The sequence below is a fragment of the Arachis stenosperma genome, chromosome 6 (assembly GCF_014773155.1).
Source record: "Arachis stenosperma cultivar V10309 chromosome 6, arast.V10309.gnm1.PFL2, whole genome shotgun sequence".
NCBI lineage: Eukaryota > Viridiplantae > Streptophyta > Magnoliopsida > Fabales > Fabaceae > Arachis > Arachis stenosperma.
In genome coordinates this window covers 36,879,748-36,902,718 of record NC_080382.1, presented here as the reverse complement: position 1 = coordinate 36,902,718, position 22,971 = coordinate 36,879,748, and the positions used below count along the sequence as shown (strand labels likewise).

Below are 22,971 nucleotides of genomic sequence, written 5' to 3'. Positions count from 1 at the left end.
AATCTAGTGGCGGACCATTTAAGTCGCCTCGAACACACAAAAGGCGACACCACTCCTATCAATGATTCCTTTCCTTTAGATGCCTTGCATGCAATCTTGGAAGTGGTTCCTTGGTATGCCCCAATAGCAAACTATTTGGTTTCACACACTCTTCCTCCCAATCTCGACAAAAACAAAAAGGATAAGCTGAAAAGCGAATCCAAATACTATATTTGGGATGATCCCTATTTGTGGAGGTGTGGAGCGGACCAAATAGTGCGACGGTGCATACCTCAAACCGAATTCCAAGCAATCTTGGACGCTTGCCATGCTTCCGAAGGAGGTGGTCACTATGGGCCCCAAAGAACGGCAAGAAAGGTCCTTGATTGTGGATTTTGGTGGCCAACCCTTCTCAAAGATGCTTCTCTCTATTGCAAATCTTGCCCCCAATGTATGAGGTTTGGAGATATTTCCAAGAAGGACGAAATCCCCCAACAAAATATGCTTTTTTGTGAAATCTTTGATGTATGGGGAATCGACTTCATGGGACCATTTCCAAACTCCAATGGCTTTCTCTACATCTTGTTAGCCGTCGATTATGTGTCAAAATGGGTGGAGGCAATCCCCACCCGAACGGATGACGCTAATGTGGTGTATTCTTTTGTGAGGAATAATATCATTTGCCGTTTTGGAGCCCCAAGAGCAATCATAAGTGACCAAGGATCACACTTTTGCAACAAGAAAATAGACGGCCTCATGAGGAAATATGGCATCATCCACAAAGTCGCCACGGCTTATCACCCTCAAACAAACGGCCAAGCCGAAGTCTCAAACCGGGAAATCAAGCATGTTTTGGAAAGGGTTGTAAAGCCGAATAGGAAAGATTGGAGCATCAAACTCTCCGATGCACTTTGGGCGTATCGGACGGCCTACAAGACACCGATCGGCATGAGCCCCTTCCGGCTTGTATATGGTAAAGCATGCCACTTACCGGTGGAGATTGAGCACAAAGCATATTGGGCCATAAAGGAGTGTAATATGAACTTGGGTGGGGCCGGCATAGAAAGAAAGCTTCAATTGGCAGAATTGGAATGTTTGAGACAAGAAGCCTACGACAATGCTAGACTCTACAAGGAAAAGTTAAAAGCCATCCATGACAAAAACATTAGAAGAAAGGAGTTCCAACCCGGTGACTTAGTGCTTCTCTACAATTCAAGGTTGAGATTATTACCCGGAAAGCTTAGATCAAGATGGGACGGACCCTACCAAGTGGAAAAAGTAGAACCTTATGGGGTCTACCACTTGCGCCACCCAACAAGCCCGGACATCTTCAAGGTAAACGGGCACCGTCTCAAATTGTATCATGGTGAGCAAAGAAAGAACTCCAAGGAATTTGAAGTGTTCCTCTTGAGGGATGTAACTCTTGAACAAGCACCATGAGCTGCTGAAAGTCCAACTTAAGGACGTTAAACAAAAGTGCTAGGTGGGAGACACCCCACCATGGTAAGATCTTCCTTTGAGCTTTGTACATAGACACTTGACTTTATGTTTCTTAGATAGATTTTATTGTCAATTCTCCATCAATTGTTCAATTCTTTGCTGATGTGCCAAGGAAAATGCCCTGATCTAGTGCTTACGCAGCTGTGTGGATAGGGGAGGTTGTAATGTCAAAAGTGGTATAGACACATGCATAATTAGGAAACACAACCCCCTCTGCGCGTACGCGCGCCTGGCGCGTACGCGTCCTTAAGGTACTCGAAGGTCACCCACGCGAACGCGCACGCGTGGATCGCAAAACATAGCCCCCATACATTTGCCCGAGAGTTAGGCCCACACCATGCCAGAACCATGCCTGAAGCACAGGAAGCCCACGCGTACGCGCACACGGCGCGTCCGCGCCCCTGGGCAAAGTCTGCCAATTGACGCGCAGGCGTGCTATGCGCGTCTGCGCCGATTGCCCTGCTGCACCCTTGGTACATATTCCAGAGAGTTAGGCCACTCTCAGGCCTATCCCACGCCACAGGCCCAAAAACCTCTGCCGCGTACGCGCACTTGGCGCGCACGCGTCCTTACACTACAAGCTCAACACACGCGCGGGCGCCATAGCCGCGTGCGCACCCTTTGATCCTGCACTCCTTTCTGAGCCATTTCACAGAGAGTTGAGCCCCCTCTGGGCCCCTTCCATGCCTGGGGCGCAACCACGCTGACGCGTGCGCGCACTGTGCGCGCACGCGCCGATGGTCCTGCAGCAACTTCTGGTACATATATCAGAGAGTTGTGCCAACCCTGTGCCTCCCTTGTGCCCCCAGCCTAGGCTCATGGGCGCGCTCGCGCAAACCGCGCGCGCGCGTCCCTCTCCACCTCGTCTCACTGCGCGAGCGCGCGCTGTGCGCGCACGCGCGGATGACCGGCCCCCAAAACAAAAAGGGGCGCATTCACCCTCCACTTTCACTTCATATTTTCCCTCCCCCTTCTCATACCCTTCACTACACATCCAATTTGAAAAAGAGGCACACCCATTTCTCCCCATAACCCCTCCATTCCCTCTTCTACACTTCACTCTACCACCCTCTACCTTCTCTACCACTCCCCATCAACCCACACCACAACCTCACCTCCCATTTTCCTCATCATCTCACAAGGTAATACACTAAGCCACCATATCTTGTGGCTCTCACTCATTCAGTTTCAACCTCTTTTACTTAGCTCTTTCTTCTTTCATTTTAGTTACTTCTTTAAGAGGTTTTTGTTTTTCTTTTCTCTTCTTTTCCCTTTCTCTCTACCCCTCAACTTAACTCTTCATGAGCATCTAGGTTTCCATTTCACTTGCATTGGTAGATGAGTTGTGTTGCTTGCTTTTCCTATTATTACTGTGCACTGTAATCATTCTTAGTGGATTGTGAACTATTACATTGCTCTCACCATCTTGTATTCACACACTACAACAGGATGCACACCAAGTGTTCGATGAAAGGCATACTTGACTTTTGAGCCCACTTTGACTAAATTGCCTCTCATCTTACCACTTTTAAGCGCATCCTCATTTTCTTAGCTTGCTTTCTATTTATGGTCCTTAAGGGTATGTGCTTCTCATGCTCCTTTACTTGCATGCTTAAATTGCCCTTGCACCATATGACAATGATTTGCCTTGCTTTTCTCATATTCTCATAGTTACATGTTGCAGCTGTCATGTGACAATGATACCCATATTCTATGGCATAACTTTTCATTGCGTATTCGCACTTACTTCCATTCGTTTGGGTTTGATGTTTTTCCTTTCCTTGTTCTCATAGGATGGTGATCAAAAGAAACAAAGGGAAAGCCCCCAAGAAACAAGCCTCCAATAAAGCGCACCACGACCTAACGGCCAAGCCACTCTTAAAGAAAACTAAGGGCCCCATTGATGTTCTAGAGAAGGATAACCCCCCTAAGGATTCGAACAAGTTTCCCAACCGTTATTGCGAACTTGTTTACTCAAGAATAATTGAAAGGAATTACCATCCGGAACCCCTCCTAGTCTTACCGGCTCACCTCCATCCGCTTATCATGCCACACATTGACCGGAGACAATGGAGGTTCCTCTTGAGGCAACCAAAGGAGGCCAATCTCTCATGGGTAGTAGAATTCTACTCCAACTACCACTCTCCCCTTCTCGGATCAATATTTGTGCGCCGAAAGCAAGTGTCGGTCACAGTGGAAACCATCCAAGAAGTCCTTGGGATTGAACCATCAACAGATGTATACGACGCCTACGAAGAAGCTTTGGCTACATGTGATGACTGTGCATTCGATTGGAGCGCGATCCTTCGCGTCATTGCTTTACCCGACGCATATTGGATCCGAGGGACCATAAAGCAAAGACCCAAGGGTTTAGATGTCCGCCACCTCACTCAAGAAGCCACGGCATGGGCCCAAATTCTGGCTCACTATGTGCTCCCAAGTACACATGGGTCATCTATCACCGCCGAGTTGGCCTTATTGATATGGTGCATCTTAACCGAGAAGCCGGTCAACATTTCGCGTGTCATCCGCCAATCCATGGTGCACATTTATGCAAAAGGGAATCTACCATTCCCCGCTTTGGTGACCGAACTAGTTGCAAAAGCCGGCGTCAACCGGGAGGCTAAAGATAGGAGAACCTCAATTCCGGTCGAGGGTGATATAATTCCGACCAAGAGATGCCTCAAGCCTCCGGAAGCCCCCAAGGACACCGGACTAGCCACACCGACTCGCAACACCACCACTTCATCCACATCACAAAAGACGGCCGCTCAACGCCTTGAAGACCTTCACAAGAAAGTGGACCGTTATGAGAGACGCAACCAACGCCGTTATGCTCATGTGAAGAGACTTCTAAGCATAGTCACCTCCCTATGGAGGAACCCGGTATCTCCACATCTACCGCAACTTCAAGCGGGGAAAGCAATGACAACGGAGATGTGGGACACTCGGAGCTCAACCACCCACTGCGCCTAACCTATAGCACGGAGGACCGTGCTAAGTTTTAAGTGTGGGGAGGTCGGCCGACCGATCTCCGTAGGTAACATCTGAATAAATTAGGATAGGTGGCATGATTAGGTCGTAGTTAGCACCATTTGCATGATAAATTTACTTGGTCGGAACAATGACGTTCTTCCTTAGGAAACCAATACCTTGGGGCAACCATGGGACAGTGCAAAAATTTTAAATGCCTTGATGCCAAAATTGCATGAAGAATTATATTTTGGAACATGGGTTTGAGTTAAGAACACAAGCTAGCGAGTTTTGAGCCTAATTGCGTGGTCACATCTTATGACCATTTATTCCCCTTCTTGTGTGCATTATTCTCTTCCTATGATTGTAATCCTTGATTTGTTTGATTCTTTATATCCATTGTTTTGTGCATTCATGCATTTATATGATTGAGGCCATTATTTCATTAGCTCACTTACCCAAATAGCCTTACTGGTGCGCGAAGTTGTGAACAATACTTTTTCACAACTCTCATAATCCCCGGTAATGGCTCCAGAAACGTGGTAGCTCAATACCATGGCATTACACAACTTCGCACAACTAACCAGCAAGTGCACTGGGTCGTCCAAGTAATACCTTACGTGAGTAAGGGTCGATCCCACGGAGATTGTTAGCATTGAAGCAAGCTATGGTCATCTTGTAAATCTTAGTCAGGCAAACTCAAATGTATATGATGATGAACGAAAATAACATAAAGATAAGGATAGTGATACTTATGTATATCATTGGTGTAAGAGCTTCAGACAAGTGTATGAAGATGCCTTCCCTTCCGTCTCTCTGCTTTCCTACTGCCTTCATCCAATCATTCTTACTCCTTTCCATGGCAAGCTCGTGTAGGGTTTCACTGTTGTCAGCAGCTACCTCCCATCCTCTCAGTGAAAGCGATTGCATATGTCCTGTCACGGCATAGCGGAATTCAGCTGTCGGTTCTCGTTCAGGCCGGAATAATATCCATTGATACTTTTGCGTCTGTCACTAACGCCCTAGCCTGCTAGGAGTTTGAAGCACGTCACAGTCATTCAATCATTGAATCCTACTCAGAATACCACAGACAAGGTTAGACCTTCCGGATTCTCTTGAATGCCGCCATCAAGTCCTGCCTTTACCACGAAGATTCCTTTTAAAGAATCCAAGAGATATTCACTAAGCCTCGGATGCTTGCAGAACAAGAATGGTTGTCAGTCACCTTGTTCATGGGTGAGAATGGTGATGGGCGTCAATCATCACCTTCATCATGTTGAAGAACAAGTGATATCTTGGATAAAGAACAAGCGGAATTGAATGGAAGAACAATAGTAATTGCATTAATACTCGAGGTACAGCAGAGCTCCACACCCTTAATCTATGGTGTGTAGAAACTCCACCGTTGAAAATACATAAGAACAGGGTCTAAGCATGGCCGAATGGCCAGCCTCCCAAAGGTCTAAGATAGCATAAAACAAAGATAGCTACCAAAGTCTCTCCTCTGATCTAAAAGTGATCAAAAGATCCTAATACAATAGTAAAAGGTCCTACTTATAGAAAACTAGTACATAGATGAGTAAATGACATAAAAATCCACTTCCGGGCCCACTTGGTGTGTGCTTGGGCTGAGCAATGAAGCAATTTCGTGTAGAGACTCTCCTTGGAGTTAAACGCCAGCTTTAGTGCCAGTTTGGGCGTTTAACTCCCAATTAGGTGCCAGTTCCAGCGTTTAACGCTGGAATTTCTTGAGGTGACTTTGAACGCCGGTTTGGGCCATCAAATCTTGGGCAAAGTATGGACTATTATATATTGCTGGAAAGCCCAGGATGTCTACTTTCCAACGCCGTTGAGAGCGCGCCAATTGGGCTTCCGTAGCTCCAGAAAATCCACTTCGAGTGTAGGGAGGTCAGAATCCAACAGCATCTGCAGTCCTTTTGAGTCTCTGGATCAGATTTTTGCTCAGGTCCCTCAATTTCAGCCAGAAAATACCTGAAATCACAGAAAAATACACAAACTCATAGTAAAGTCCAGAAAAGTGAATTTTAACTAAAAACTAATAAAAATATACTAAAAACTAACTAGATCATATCAAAAACATACTAAAAACAATGCCAAAAAGCATACAAATTATCCGCTCATCACAACACCAAACTTAAATTGTTGCTTGTCCCCAAGCAACTGAAAATCAAATAAGATGAAAAGAAGAGAATATGCAATGAACTCCAAAAACATCTATGAAGATCAGTATTAATTAGATGAGCGGGGCTTTTAGCTTTTTGCCTCTGAATAGTTTTGGCATCTCACTCTATCCCTTGTAATTCAGAATGATTGGCTTCTTTAGGAACTTAGAATCCGGATAGTGTTAATGATTCTCCTAGTAAAGTATGATGATTCTTGAACACAGCTACTTATTGAGTCTTGGCCGTGGCCCAAAGCACTCTGTCTTCCAGTATTACCACCGGATACATACATGCCACAGACACATAATTGGGTGAACCTTTTCAGATTGTGACTCAGCTTTGCTGAAGTCCCCAATTAGAGGTGTCCAGGGTTCTTAAGCACACTCTTTTGCCTTGGATCACAACTTTATTCCTTTTCTTTTTCTTTTTTTTTTTTCGGTTTTTCTCCCCCTTTTTTTTTCGTTTGCTTCCTTCTCTTTTTTTTTTTTTGTATTCACTGCTTTTTCTTGCTTCAAGAATCATTTTTATGATTTTTCAGATCCTCAGTAACATGTCTCCTTTTTCATCATTCTTTCAAGAGCCAACATTCATGAACCACAAATTCAAAAGACATATGCACTGTTCAAGCATACATTCAGAGAACAAAAGTGTTGCCACCACATCAAAATAATTAAACTATTGTAAAATTCAGAATTCATGCAATTCTTTCCTTTTCAATTAAGCACGTTTTTTATTTAAGAGAGGTGATGGATTCATAGGACATTCATAGCTTTAAGGCATAGACACTAAGACACTAATGATCATAAGACACAAACATGGATAACCATAAGCATAAAAATCGAAAAACAGAAGAATAAAGAACAAGGAAATCAAGGAACGGGTCCACCTTAGTGATGGCGGCTCTTCCTTCCTCTTGAAGGTCCTATGGAGTGCTTGAGCTCCTCAATGTCTCTTCCTTGTCTTTGTTGCTCCTCCCTCATGATTCTTTGGTCTTCTCTAATTTCATGGAGGAGAATGGAGTGTTCTTGATGCTCCACCCTTAGTTGTCCCATATTGGAACTCAACTCTCCTAGGGAGGTGTTCAGTTGCTCCCAGTAGTTTTGTGGAGGAAAGTGCATCCCTTGAGGTATCTCAGAGATCTCATGGTGAGAGGGGTCTCTTGTGTACTCCATCCTTTTCTTGGTGATGGGCTTGTCCTCATCAATGGGGGTATCTCCCTCTATGTCAACTCCAACTGAATAACAGAGGTGACAGATGAGATGAGGGAAGGCTAACCTTGCCAAAGTGGAGGTCTTGTCCGCCACTTTGTAGAGTTCTTGAGCTATAACCTCATGAACTTCCACTTCTTCTCCAATCATGATGCTATGAATCATGATGGCCCGGTCTATGGTAACTTCGGACCGGTTGCTAGTGGGAATGATTGAGCGTTGTATGAACTCTAACCATCCTCTAGCCACGGGCTTGAGGTCATGCCTTCTCAATTGAACCGGCTTTCCTCTTGAATCTTGCCTCCATTGTGCGCCCTCTTCACATATGGTTGTGAGGACTTGGTCCAACCTTTGATCAAAGTTGACTCTTCTAGTGTAAGGATGCTCATCTCCTTGCATCATAGGCAAGTTGAACGCCACCCTCACACTCTCCGGACTAAAATCCAAGTATTTCCCCCGAACCATAGTGAGATAATTCTTTGGATTCGGGTTCACACTTTGGTCATGGTTCTTGGTGATCCATGCATTGGCATAGAACTCTTGAACCATCAAGATTCCGACTTGTTGAATGGGGTTGGTAAGTACTTCCCAACCTCTTCTTCGGATCTCATGGTGGATCTCCGGATATTCACCCTTTTTGAGTGAAAAGGGGACCTCGGGGATCACCTTCTTCAAGGCCACAACTTCATAGAAGTGGTCTTGATGCACCCTTGAGAGGAATCTATCCATCTCCCATGACTCGGAGGTGGAAGCTTTTGCCTTCCCTTTCCTCTTTTTAGAGGTTTCTCCGGCCTTGGATGCCATAAATGGTTATGAAAAAGCAACGCTTTTACCACACCAAACTTAAAACGTTTGCTCGTCCTCGAGCAAAAGAAGAAAGAAGAGAGTAGAAGAAGAAGAAACGAGGAGAAGGGAGGTGGTAGTGTGTTCGGCCAAGAAGGGTAGGAAAGGGTGTTTAGGTTGTGTGAAAATGAAGAGTTGAAGAAGGGTATATATAGGAGAGAGGGGGGTAATGGTTCGGCCATTATGGGTGGGTTTAGGAGGGAAAGTGGTTTGAATTTGAAGGGTGAGGTTGGTGGGGATTTATGAAGGATGGATGTGAGTGGTGAAGAGAAAGATGGGATTTGATAGGTGAAGGGTTTTTGGGGAAGAGGTATTGAGGTGATTGGTGAATGGGGGAAGAAGAGAGAGAGTGATGGTGGGGTCCTGTGGGGTCCACAGATCCTGTGGTGTCAAGGAAAAGTCATCCCTGCACCAAATGTTGCTCAAAATCACGTTTTGAGCTATTTCTGGCGTTAAACGCCGGGCTGGTGCCCATTCCTGGCGTTTAACGCCAGGTTGTTGCCCTTTTCTGGCATTTAACGCCAGTCTGGTGCCCCTTTCTGGCGTTAAACGCCCAGAATGGTGCCAGACTGGGCGTTAAACGCCCAACTGCTAGGCTTACTGGCGTTTAAACGCCAGCAGCTTCTTCCTCCAGGGTGTGCTGTTTTTCTTCCTGTTTTTCATTTTGTTTTTGCTTTTTTCATTGTTTTTGTGATTTCTTATGATCATCAACCTACAAAAAAGATAAAATAACAAAAGAAAATATATAACTATAAAACATTGGGTTGCCTCCCAACAAGCGCTTCTTTAATGTCATTAGCTTGACAGAGGACTCTCATGGAGCCTCAGAGATACTCAGAACCGTGTTGGAACCTCCCAACACCAAACTTAGAGTTTGAATGTGGGGGTTCAACACCAAACTTAGAGTTTGGTTGTGGCCTCCCAACACCAAACTTAGAGTTTGACTGTGGGGGCTCTGCTTGGCTCTGTTTTGAGAGAAGCTCTTCATGCTTCCTCTCCATGATGATAGAGGGATGTCCTTGGGCCTTAAACACCAAGGATTCTTCATTCACTTGAATGATCAACTCTCCTCTATCAACATCAATCACAGCCTTTGCTGTGGCTAGGAAGGGTCTGCCAAGGATGATGGATTCATCCATGCACTTCCCAGTCTCTAGGACTATGAAATCAGTAGGGATGTAATGGTCTTCAATCTTCACCAAAACATTCTCTACAAGTCCATGAGCTTGTTTTCTTGAATTGTCTGCCATCTCTAATGAGATTCTTGCAGCTTGCACCTCAAAGATCCCTAATTTCTCCATTACAGAGAGGGGCATGAGGTTTACACTTGAACCTAAGTCACACAAGGCCTTCTTGAAGGTCATGGTGCCTATAGTACAAGGTATAGAAAACTTCCCAGGATCCTGCCTCTTTTGAGGCAGTTTCTGCCTAGACAAGTCATCCAGTTCTTTGGTGAGCAAAGGGGGTTCATCCTCCCAAGTCTCATTTCCAAATAACTTGTCATTTAGCTTCATGATTGCTCCAAGGTATTTAGCAACTTGCTCTTCAGTGACATACTCATCCTCTTCAGAGGAAGAATACTCATCAGAGCTCATGAATGGCAGAAGTAAGTCCAATGGAATCTCTATGGTCTCAATTTGAGCCTCAGATTCCCATTGTTCCTCATTGAGGAACTCAGAGGAGATTGGTGCACGCCCACTGAGGTCTTCCTCAGCGGCGTCCTCCTCCTTTCCTTCCTCTCCATATTCGGCCATGTCTATGGCTTTGCACTCTCCTTTTGGATTTTCTTCTGTATTACTTGGGAGAGTACTAGGAGGGAGTTCAGTAACTTTCTTGCTCAGCTGTCCCACTTGTCCTTCCAAATTTCTGATGGAGGACCTTGTTTTATTCATGAAACTTTGAGTGGTCTTTATTAGATCAGAGACCATTGTTGCTAAGTCAGAAGTACTCTGCTTAGAACTCTCTGTCTGTTGCTGAGAAGATGATGGAAAAGGCTTGCCATTGCTAAACCTGTTTCTTCCACCATTATTGTTATTGAAACCTTGTTGAGGTCTCTCTTGATTCTTCCATGAGAGATTGGGGTGATTTCTCCATGAAGAATTGTAGGTGTTTCCATAGGGTTCTCCTAGGTAATTCACCTCTTCCATGGAAGGGTTCTCAGGATCATAAGCTTCTTCCTCAGATGAAGCTTCCTTAGTACTGCTTGGTGCATTTTGCATTCCAGACAGACTTTGAGAAATCAAATTGACTTGTTGGGTCAATATTTTGTTCTGAGCCAGTATGGCATTCAGAGTGTCAATCTCAAGAACTCCTTTCTTCTGATTAGTCCCATTGTTCACAGGATTCCTTTCAGAAGTGTACATGAATTGGTTATTTGCAACCATTTCAATTAGCTCTTGAGCCTTTGTAGGCGTCTTCTTCAGATGAAGAGATCCTCCAGCAGAGCTATCCAAAGACATCTTGGATAGTTCAGAGAGACCATCATAGAAAATACCTATGATGCTCCATTCAGAAAGCATGTCTGAGGGACATCTTCTGATTAATTGTTTGTATCTTTCCCAAGCTTCATAGAGGGATTCTCCATCCTTCTGTCTGAAGGTTTGGACTTCCACTCTAAGCTTACTCCATCTTTGTGGTGGAAAGAACTTTGCCAAGAAGGCATTGACTAGCTTTTCCCAAGAGTCCAGGCTTTCTTTAGGTTGAGAATCCAACCATATTCTAGCTCTGTCTCTTACAGCAAAAGGGAATAGCATCAGTCTATAGACCTCAGGGTTAACCCCATTAGTCTTGACTGTGTCACAGATTTGCAAGAATTCAGCTAAGAACTGATGAGGATCTTCCATTGGAAGTCCATGGAACTTGCAATTCTGTTGCATTAGAGAAACTAATTGAGGCTTAAGCTCAAAGTTGTTTGCTCCAATGGCAGGGATAGAGATGCTTCTCCCATAAAAATCAGGAGTAGGTGCAGTGAAGTCACCCAGCACCTTCCTTGCATTGTTGGCATTGTTGTTGTTTTCGGCTGCCATGTGTTCTTCTTCCTTGAAGAATTCGGTCAGGTCCTCTAAAGAGAGTTGTGCCTTGGCTTCTCTTAGCTTTCGCTTCAAGGTTCTCTCAGGTTCAGGGTCAGCTTCAACAAGAATGCCTTTGTCTCTGCTCCTGCTCATATGAAAGAGAAGAGAAAAAGAGAATGTGGAATCCTCTATGTCACAGTATAGAGATTCCTTGAAGTGCCAGAGGAAAAGAGAAATAGAAAGAAGAAGGAGAAGGAGAATTCGAACTTTAATTAGATAATGTTCGAATTGTGCATTTAGAAGGAGTGGTACTCCATAAATAGAAGGATGTGAGAAGGAGGGAAGAGAATTTTCGAAAATTCAATTAAAAGATTTTGAAAACATTTTGAAAATTTGATTGATAATTTTCGAAAATTAAAAGTGAAAAAGAAATCAAGTGATTTTTGAAAAAGATTTTGAAATTAGAAATTAAAAAGATTTGATTGAAAACTATTTTGAAAAAAATGTGGTTAAAAAGATTTAATTGAAAAGTTATGGTTTTAAAAAGATGTGATTGAGAAGATATGATTTGAAAACAATTTTTAAAAGATATGATTTGAAAACAATTTGAAAAGATATGATTTTAAAAACTAATGACTTGCCTAACAAGAAAAGATATGATTCAAACATAAAACCTTCCTTAATAGAAAAGGCAAAAAATGTTCAATCAAATCATTAATTGTTAGTAAGTATCTTTGAAAAAGGAAAGAAATTGATTTTGAAAACATTTGATTGAAAAGATATGATTTGAAAAAGATTTGGTTTTGAAAAACTTTGAAAACTTGAAAAAAAATTGATTTGAAAACAAAATCTTCCTCCTAGCACCATCCTGGTGTTAAACGCCCAGAATGGTATACATTCTGGCGTTTAACGCCCAAAATGCTACCTCTTTGGGCGTTAAACGCCCAACCAGGTACCCTGGCTGGCGTTTAAACGCCAGTCTGCCTTCTTCACTGGGCATTTTTGAATGCTCAGCTTTTTCTGTATAATTCCTCTGCAGTGTGTTCTGAATCTTCAATTCTTTGTATCATTGACTTGAAAAGACACAAATTAAAAATATTTTTGGATTTTTAATAATCAAAATGCAACAAGAATCAAATAACAATGCATGCAAGACACCAAACTTAGCAGTTTGTGTGCTACTGACACTATATGAGACACATGAACACTCAAGTCAATAGAATTTAAAGATCAAAACAAGAAATATATGCATGGATTCGAAAAATGTAACAAAAACATGCAATTGACACCAAACTTAAGATGAGACACTAGACTCAAGCAAGAAACATCAAATATTTTTTTTTGTTTTTATGATTTTGCAAATTTTTTTGTATTTTTCGAAAATTAAGTGGGAAAAGGTATCAAAATCCTTAATGAGAATTCCAGGAATCAGTGCAATGCTAGTCTAAGACTCCGGTCCAAGAATTAGACATGGCTTCATAGCCAGCCAAGCTTTCAAAGAAAGCTTCGGTCCAAAACACTAGACATGACCAAAGGTCAGCCAAGCCTTAGCAGATCACTGCTTCCAAAAGCAAAATTGATGAGAATCAACAAGCTCTTGTGGTGATAAGTTGAAACCTCGGTCCAATCAGATTAGACATGGCTTCTCAGCCAGCCAGATTTCAACAAATCATCATGAAACTCTAGAATTCATCTCCAAGAATTTCGAAAAAATAAATACCTAATCTAAGCAACAAGATGAACCGTCAGTTGTCCAGCCTGAACAATCCCGGGCAATAACGCCAAAAACTTGGTGTTGTTGCCGGATCTTGGCACTGATGTTACCAAAAGCTTGCTCAAAACTTGAACAATCCCCGGCAACGGCGCCAAAAACTTGGTGCGCGAAATTGTGAACAATACTTTTTCACAACTCTCATAATCCCCGGTAATGGCTCCAGAAACGTGGTAGCTCAATACCATGGCATTACACAACTTCGCACAACTAACCAGCAAGTGCACTGGGTCGTCCAAGTAATACCTTACGTGAGTAAGGGTCGATCCCACGGAGATTGTTAGCATTGAAGCAAGCTATGGTCATCTTGTAAATCTTAGTCAGGCAAACTCAAATGTATATGATGATGAACGAAAATAACATAAAGATAAGGATAGTGATACTTATGTATATCATTGGTGTAAGAGCTTCAGACAAGTGTATGAAGATGCCTTCCCTTCCGTCTCTCTGCTTTCCTACTGCCTTCATCCAATCATTCTTACTCCTTTCCATGGCAAGCTCGTGTAGGGTTTCACTGTTGTCAGCAGCTACCTCCCATCCTCTCAGTGAAAGCGATTGCATATGTCCTGTCACGGCATAGCGGAATTCAGCTGTCGGTTCTCGTTCAGGCCGGAATAATATCCATTGATACTTTTGCGTCTGTCACTAACGCCCTAGCCTGCTAGGAGTTTGAAGCACGTCACAGTCATTCAATCATTGAATCCTACTCAGAATACCACAGACAAGGTTAGACCTTCCGGATTCTCTTGAATGCCGCCATCAAGTCCTGCCTTTACCACGAAGATTCCTTTTAAAGAATCCAAGAGATATTCACTAAGCCTCGGATGCTTGCAGAACAAGAATGGTTGTCAGTCACCTTGTTCATGGGTGAGAATGGTGATGGGCGTCAATCATCACCTTCATCATGTTGAAGAACAAGTGATATCTTGGATAAAGAACAAGCGGAATTGAATGGAAGAACAATAGTAATTGCATTAATACTCGAGGTACAGCAGAGCTCCACACCCTTAATCTATGGTGTGTAGAAACTCCACCGTTGAAAATACATAAGAACAGGGTCTAGGCATGGCCGAATGGCCAGCCTCCCAAAGGTCTAAGATAGCATAAAACAAAGATAGCTACCAAAGTCTCTCCTCTGATCTAAAAGTGATCAAAAGATCCTAATACAATAGTAAAAGGTCCTACTTATAGAAAACTAGTACATAGATGAGTAAATGACATAAAAATCCACTTCCGGGCCCACTTGGTGTGTGCTTGGGCTGAGCAATGAAGTAATTTCGTGTAGAGACTCTCCTTGGAGTTAAACGCCAGCTTTAGTGCCAGTTTGGGCGTTTAACTCCCAATTAGGTGCCAGTTCCGGCGTTTAACGCTGGAATTTCTTGAGGTGACTTTGAACGCCGATTTGGGCCATCAAATCTTGGGCAAAGTATGGACTATTATATATTGCTGGAAAGCCCAGGATGTCTACTTTCCAACGCCGTTGAGAGCGCGCCAATTGGGCTTCTGTAGCTCCAGAAAATCCACTTCGAGTGCAGGGAGGTCAGAATCCAACAGCATCTGCAGTCCTTTTGAGTCTCTGGATCAGATTTTTGCTCAGGTCCCTCAATTTCAGCCAGAAAATACCTGAAATCACAGAAAAACACACAAACTCATAGTAAAGTCCAGAAAAGTGAATTTTAACTAAAAACTAATAAAAATATACTAAAAACTAACTAGATTATATCAAAAACATACTAAAAACAATGCCAAAAAGCATACAAATTATCCGCTCATCACTTACCTTTTATTCCCCCTTGTTAGCCAACTTTGAGCCTACGCTCAACCCACTTATTCTTATTTTAGCACATTACAAGCCTTAAAGCGGAAAACAATGATTGTCCTTTATTTGGATCTTTGATTGGCTTAAGCTAGTGAATGTGAGGGTCATCCAAGAGTGGGGAGACTTTAGGACGTTGGTCGGGATAAAAGGGTGATTGTGTTTTGTATTTCTATATTGGAGAATTGGGCACATGCTCATGTATTGACTAAATGTATAGACCTTATGCATTGATGCTCTTGTGTAAAGTTAGAAAAAAAAAAGAGAGAAAAGAATGACAAGAAAAAGAAATAAAAAAAAAAGAAAAAAAATTTATTAATAAAATAAAATAATATAGAAATGAAAGAAAAAGAAAAGGAATAAAGGGGACAAAATGCCCCAAAGTAAGGTTCAAATAAGATCAATGCATAAGTATTGTGAAGTGGATGGAAAATGCATGAGTATGTGGAAAAGTGAGGAATGGGTAGTTAGGTTAGTATTCAATTGTATAGGTCATTATATAGGTTAGGTGGGGAAGTTTAAGTTAATCAAAGATTCAAATCCCAAGTCCACTAGCCATATATGATCCTACCTTGACCCTAACCCCATTACAACCTAAGGAAAGACCTCATGATAATTGTATGCATGCATTGGATAATTGTTGATTGTGAGATGAAGAACAAATCTTGGAAAGCATGATTAGGGGAGAATTGAGTGAATCAACCCCAAACACCGAGTGACTAGAGTGCAAACACTTCCGGTAAGGGTTCGACGCTCAATCCTTTGATTCCCGGCTCTCGCGAGCATTCCTCATGCAAAGGTTGCATAAATTGCATTTGATGCTTAAAATTTGGCAGGATCTATGCATTGACCACCATTGTACCCCATGAGCTTGCACATGTCATAAGGAAGCTGATTTGTTCCCAACCAAGTAGATAACGGCATTAGTTGTAGTTGCATGCATATAAGTAGGTTGCATTTCATGAGTCTTATGCGTTTGTGACCCTCGGTCTTCTATGTTTTCATTGCATTTTCCTAAGCATGAGGACATGCTAGAATCTAAGTGTGGGGAGGTTGACAAACCCCATTTCGAGGGCTTATCTTGTGCTAATATCAAAGGGGTTTATCAATGATTTCACATATTTTCTGCATGAAAATATAAGGATTTGCATTCTTTTCCTAGTTTTGCCTCATAAAGGAAAACATGCTTATTTTGCACTAAAATAGACACATTTCTAATCTCTTCTTGATGCCATTCGATGCCGTGATTTGTGTGCTAAGTGGTTTCAGAATATAGGGTAGGAATGGACAGGAAAAGAGAAGGAAGACAGGTGCAAAGGAAGGAAGCATGAGAATGGAGCTTTGGGAATTTCCGCATGGGCGCGTGCGCGCACTTGACGCGCCCGCGCGGATGAGAGCAATGTGAAGCCGAGACTAAGAGCCAAGCCACGAGCCGGCTTAAGTAGCGACTAAGCCAGGATCCTCATGGACGCGTACGCGTACACTCCGCTTCCGCGCATACTCCAGAGCCGCATCCAGGACGCGCACGCGTACGCGCCGACGTTCGGAAATGATTTTTTAAAAGTCACGTGACTTAGGCGTGGAGTTGGTTAGAGATCCCAACTTTTGAGGAGTGCTTTGGCGGGAAAAGACTTAAGAGGACCAAGGGGGCAAAGGTTGAAGACACTTAGTTCATTTTCTAGTTTTGGGAGATTTTTTTAGTTAGTTACATTGTTAGAGAGAGAAACTCCAACTTCTCTCTAGGATTCATCAACTTCTCTCAAGTTCTCACTAGGGTTCTTCTTCATCAAAATTCTGGATTTTTACTCATTCCTTGGTGAGATCCATTGCAACTCTCATTTCACTTTGCTCATGTAATAGGTTTTCTCTTCCAATTTCAAGTGTAGTTGTAATTGTTGACATTCCTTGGTTCTAGGTTTCAATTCTATGATTTTTGGGTTCCATTGATATTTTGAGATTTTGATTCTCATTGTTGTTCCTTGATACTTGTTACTAATTCCTTGTGTTGCTATATTTCTAATTTCACTTTTCTCTTCATTTCACCATGACTTTCCTTTTTGCTCATTACATGTTTGATAAAATGTCAACACTAGCTATGGAGTAGAATTTTTGTGCTTGGCATAGGGTTTGGTCATTGGAAGAAATTGAATAGCTATCTCAATAGTTGATTGAGAGTTAGGGATTGCTAATTGACTTGGAGTGCACTAAAGCTAGATTCCCATAAGGTGAAGCTAGAACTTGTGACTCAAGATGATTATTCTTATTTGATTTTCCTCTATACTTAGGGGATGACTAAATGGAGCAAGGCCTAATTGTCATCAACATTGAGTGAACTATAATGATAAAGATCTCTAATGCCAACCCTAAGTCAAGTCCTTTTGATAATTGATTGTTTGTTCTTCATTACTTGCTAAGACCTTCAAAGAACTCAAACAAAGCTTACTAAACCAATAAGATGCATACTTTGGCAATTCCAAGGGAGAACGACTCGGGAGATTAATACTCTCGGATATAGATTGTAGATTTGTTTGATGATGGATTTCGCGTTGGTTTAGACTATACTACGATTGATCACTTGATAAATTCTATACCAACAAAAATTCATTTGTCATTCACCCACTTATTCATATGATTTGCATGTATTTACAATTCCTTCCTAAAAATATCCTATGATTAATAACTTGCTTCCTAAGGACCTTTTTGTTGTATATTTTTATCTTCCTTCGTACCATTTGATGCCGTGATCTGTATGTTAAGTGTTTCAGGCTTCATAGGGCAGGAATGGCGTAAGGAATGAAGAGGAAGCATGCAAAAATAGAAGGAACATAAGGAAATTGAGGAGATGACCAGCGAGAAGTCACACGGTCGCATGGCTCACGCGACCGCGCGAAATGGAAGAAATCAGAGTGATGCGTTCGCATGCCTGATGCGACCGCGCGGATTGGAAGCTGCACGAACGACGCGAATGCATAAACGACGCGCACGCGTGATACGAAAAATGCTAAGTAACGCGATCGCGTGGTCGACGCGGACGCGTGACGTGCGCGATCTGCAGAATTATAAAAGCTGCTGGCAGAGATTCTGGGCCGCATTTCAACCCAATTTTCGGCCCAGAAACACAGATTAAAGTCAGGGAACATGCAGAGACTCAACATATTTTCAGAACTCACAATTTTAGGTTTTAGATGTAGTTTTTAGAGAGAGAGGTTCTCTCCTCTCTCTTAGGATTTAGGATTAGGATTCCTCTTAAAGGATTTAGGATTTCTTTTAATCATTGGGATTGTTTTTTTGTACCAGGTTCAATAATTTATGTTTCTCTTCTACTTTTTATTTACTCTGATGCTTTCATTTGTATCTGATTTATGTTGCCCAATTGGCTTATGAGCCATTCATGTTAGGATTTTCTTAATCAATATAATTTGAAGTATTTTAGACTCATGATTGTTTTGCTCTATTTATGATTTATTTTTCCTTTTGGTCTTGGTTAAGAAATCAGTAACTCAGGAGTTATTAGACTCGACGTGATCAATAATTGCTATCTTTGCTAATTAGCTTGAACTTCAATAATCCCAATCTTTTTCTAGGAATTAACTAGGATTTGAAGATCAAACTAATTAGTCACTTGACCTTCCCTTGCACTAGCAAAGGTTAACTAAGTAGAATTAAGATTCAATTTTCATCATCATTGATAAGGATAACTAGGATAGGACTTCTAATTTCTCATACCTTGCCAAAAGTTTATTTTACAGTTATTTATTTATTTTACAGTCTTTTATTTATTTTAATTGCAATTTAAATGACTTGTTCCTCATCTTCAAAACCCCGATTTATAATCTTCATAACCAATAATAAAAACATACCTCCCTGCAATTCCTTGAGAAGACGACCCGAGGTTTAAATACTCAGTTATCAATTTATTTAGGGGTTTGTTACTTGTGACAACCAAAACGTTTGTACGAAGGGATTTTCTGTTGGTTTAGAATCTATACTCACAACGCGACTATATTTTTATAAAATTCTTTACTAGCAAAAATTCTAACGTCAGTACACATGTGCGGAGTGAGAAACTGGTGATGTGGGAGGAATTAAGCTATATGGTGGGTTTATGTCAGGTTCCATTTTGCTTCATGGGAGACCTTAATGAGATACTACGTCTGGAAGAAAGGAAAGGCACTGTTAGTTTACCAGCATCTGTTGAGAATTTTAAGGAGTGGGTGCAAGATTTACAGCTGGTAGATTTACTGCTAACTAATTGAAAATTCACATGGTTTTGAGGTCAATCTTGTAGCCGCATTGATAGGATTCTGGTCAGTTTGGAGTGGCTTAAGGAGTTTCCCGATACTCATTTGAAAGGAGGTCCGAGAGGTCTATCAGATTATTGCCCGTTGATTCTAGAAGATACAAGACTTTGGGCGGGTCCAAGACCTTTTCGTAGTCTGGATTCCTGGTTTACACATGAAGGATTTCTTTGGATGGTAAAGGATGAGTGGAGGAACTTGGGTGATGATCAATTTACAAATAAGCTTAAGGCTTGGATAGTTCCGCTAAGGAGATGGCATAAGGACAATTTTGGAGACCTAGATAACAGGATAAAGAAGTTTGAGGAAGAGATTAAGAAGAGTTATGATACCGTTAGTGCTGGTACTTATGACAGAACAATAAAGGCTAGACTGAAGGCTCTTGTGACTTGCTGTGTGAAGTGGTATGCTAGAAAGGAGATTCATTGGAAGCAGATGTCTCAATCTCAACATGCTAGAGATATGGACAAGAGCACTAGGTACTTTCATAACCTAGCATCGGCTAGAAGGAGGAACAACAGAATTGATTCTTTAGTGATTAATAGAAGATTGGTGCGGAATCAGGCCAGAATAAAGATTGCAATTACAGGTTTTATAAAGATCTGTATCGGTAGGGATGTCAACGGGACAGGACGGGGGCGGAAAATGCCTCCCTGCTCCCCATCCCCACCCCCAGATTTGCTCTCTATCCCCATCCCCGTTCTCTGCCGTGGAGGAATATTGCTCCCTATCCCCATTCTCCGCAGGGCCCCATTTTCTGCGAGGACCCCATTCTCCATTTATCTTATAGTTCTAATTAATTATTAATTTCCATATGAATAAAGCTACAAGTATCCATCCTATACAAAAATAGCAAGATTTTATACAAAAAAGTCTAAACGACAAGATGATGATTTCTTTCAAGATGCACAATGGGGGGACCCAACGGCGAGCTAGAGGACAAAGCAGTGGACGAGGTGGGAGACGCAGCAACAGAGAGGATGGAAAGGGATACCGCAAATAAAGAGCACAATGCAGTGAGGGTGATGGCACCGTGAGGTGTGACGATGCGGTGAAAAAGGAGAGTGGCGATGGAATGGCTACAGAAAGGTTGGATAGAGTATGGACAGCGTTAGGGATCTCTGAATTAAAAAAGGGTTATGCAAATGAGGATTAGGAGTTTTAGGTTTCTATATATGTGAAATGACTAAAACACATATATGGAAAATAGACTATTAAGGACAATTCAATAAATTTATGAATTTCGGGGATTAGCGGAGATGGGGTGGGGATCCCCGCGCCTGCCTCAGGGGAATTTTGTCCCCCATCCCCATCCCCACGGAAAAAATTTCCCACATTCGGATCCCCATTCAGAACAGTCCCCGCAGAGATCCCTGCGTTTCGGGGAGTTTTGCCATCCCTATCTATCGGCAGAACCATGCTCCTATTATTGGGATCCGTGATGGGTTGGTAAAACAGATTGATGACAAAGAGGTAGTAGTGCTAGAGGAAATGCCATCACTGGAGGAGATATGAGAGGTAGTTTAGGATTGTGAGTCTAGTAAAATATCAGGTAGTGATAGTTATAATATGAACTTTATAAAGAAATGTTGGGATGAGATTGACCAGGAATTTACTACAGCTGTGTTGGGATTTTTTAAAAGTGCGAAGCTACCAACAGAGGCTAATGTAACATGGGTAGTGCTAGCTCCAAAATTTGTGGGGGGCCAAGGAATTCAAATACCTAAGACCGATTAATATGGTTAGTTGTGTTTATAAGGTGATATCTAAAGTGTTGGTAAGAAGAATGCGCTTAGTAATGCCACATTTAGTGGGGGGAGACTCAGTCTGCGTCTGTAAAGGGCCGCAAAATACATGATGGTGCTCTCAGTGCTTGTGAGACGGTCCAATGGCTGAAGCTACGAAGGAAGCAGGCAGCAATTGTCAAACTAGACTTTCAGAAAGCATACGACAGGGTGAGATGGAGCTTTGTGGATATAGTGCTACAGAAGATGGGCTTTGGTCTTAAATGGAGGTGATAAACCACTATTTTACGGTTTATTTTGTATTGATTTGAGTGGATTTTATCAATTATTCATACACTTATTCATATCATTTGCATGTTTTACATTTTCCTTCCTAATTTTGTGCTATGATTGAAAACATGCTTCTTTAGTCTTAAAATTGCTAATTTTAATCCCCCTTATTACCATTTGATGCCGTGATATGTTTGTTAAGTAATTTCAGGTTTTCTAGGGCAGAAATGGCTTAGAGGATGGAAAGGAAGCATGTAAAAGTAGAAGGAACACAAGAAATTGAAGTTTTGAGAAGCTGGCAGCGACGCGTACGCGTGGGCGACACGTACACGTGACAGAGCGTCACGTGCTGCAATTTAACAAAACTCGCTGGGAGCGATTTCTGGGCTGATTTGGACCCAGTTTCAAGTCCAAAAATACTTATTAGAGGCTGCAGAGTGGAGCTGGAAGGGGGAATTAATCATTCACTTCTCATTCATACAAACTTTAGGTTTAGATGTAGGTTTCTAGAGAGAGAGACTCTCTCCTCTCTCTAGGTTTTAGGTTTTTAGTTTTATTTCTTTTCCAATTCAGATTTTCATCTTGTTTTAATTTAGTTTCTCTTCTACATTCTATTATTCTACCGTCTTAGTTTATTTTCTCTTGTTGATGTCTTTATTTTTCCAATTTAATTTATGAACTCTTCATGTTAGATTCAATTTCCTTTTTAATGCAACTTGAGGTATTTCATGTTTATTGCTTCTTTCTTCATTTGTTATTATTGATTTCTTGCAATTGTTGGTATGAGATTTTATATTCTCTTACTACTTTTCTATGCTTTTATTTTGCGTCTTCCAAGTGTTTGATAAAATACTTGGGTGAATTTTAACTTAGATTTTTTTGTTCTTGGCTTGGATTGATCAACCAGAGACTTTTGAGTTATCAAAATTCTTTTGTTGATTGGTGATTGAAGATTGCCGGTTAGCTTGAACTTCACTAATTCTAGTCTCTCCCTATGAGTTGACTAGGACTTGTAAACTCAAGTTGATTGTACGGACTTGACTTTTCTCCATTGGTTAGAGGTTAACTAAGTGAAGGCAATTCTCATTTACCATTACAATTGACGATGATAATGAGGATATGACTTCTAATTCTCAATCTTTGCTAAGAGCTTTCTTAGTTATTAGTTTATTTTCTTGTCATTTATATTCCTTGTTCAACATTTAGAAACCCCAAAAATGTACTTTCTCATAACCAATGATAAATACACTTCCCTGCAATTCCTTGAGAGACGACCCAAGGTTTAAATACTTTGGTTAATTTTATTGGGTTTGTATCTGTGACAAACAATTTAAATATTGATTGAGGTTTAATTATCGGTTTAGAACTATACTT

The 22,971-nt window shown here is 41.7% G+C and overlaps 1 non-coding gene across 1 annotated transcript; it reads left to right on the top strand.

The window, feature by feature from the left end:
* Positions 1 to 11,199: 11,199 nt before the first annotated feature.
* On the top strand, positions 11,200 to 11,307 carry LOC130938369 (small nucleolar RNA R71). The gene has a single exon (XR_009069537.1). It is a non-coding gene; the product is annotated as a small nucleolar RNA R71 (small nucleolar RNA).
* The last annotated feature ends 11,664 nt before the right edge of the window (positions 11,308 to 22,971 follow it).